Source organism: Penaeus monodon, chromosome 19, assembly GCF_015228065.2.
Source record: "Penaeus monodon isolate SGIC_2016 chromosome 19, NSTDA_Pmon_1, whole genome shotgun sequence".
NCBI lineage: Eukaryota > Metazoa > Arthropoda > Malacostraca > Decapoda > Penaeidae > Penaeus > Penaeus monodon.
The window spans coordinates 17,834,141-17,834,429 of NC_051404.1; positions in this window are offsets into that span (position 1 = coordinate 17,834,141).

A 289-nucleotide genomic window follows, 5' to 3' on the forward strand; every position below is an offset into this window, starting at 1 on the left:
AACCCATCCACGACGTTCCTCTGAAGCAACACTCAGCTCTGCCGCAACAGCCCCGTCTTTCGGGAGGCAAGAGCAGCGAGCGCCGCGCCTTCGCCTTCGTGAGTTTAGTGGCCCCCATTTCAGCGCCTTAACGAACCGCAGTATTTCAGGAAAACGTTCAGAGGCACAAAGTTTGACGGCACTGAATCACTCTGGCTCAGCGCTCGTCACCAGCTCCGCGATGTTAATTTTTCCTCGGATATTCTGGCCTCATTTTGTATAAGGGATGTTTATACATTTTGCGAAGGTG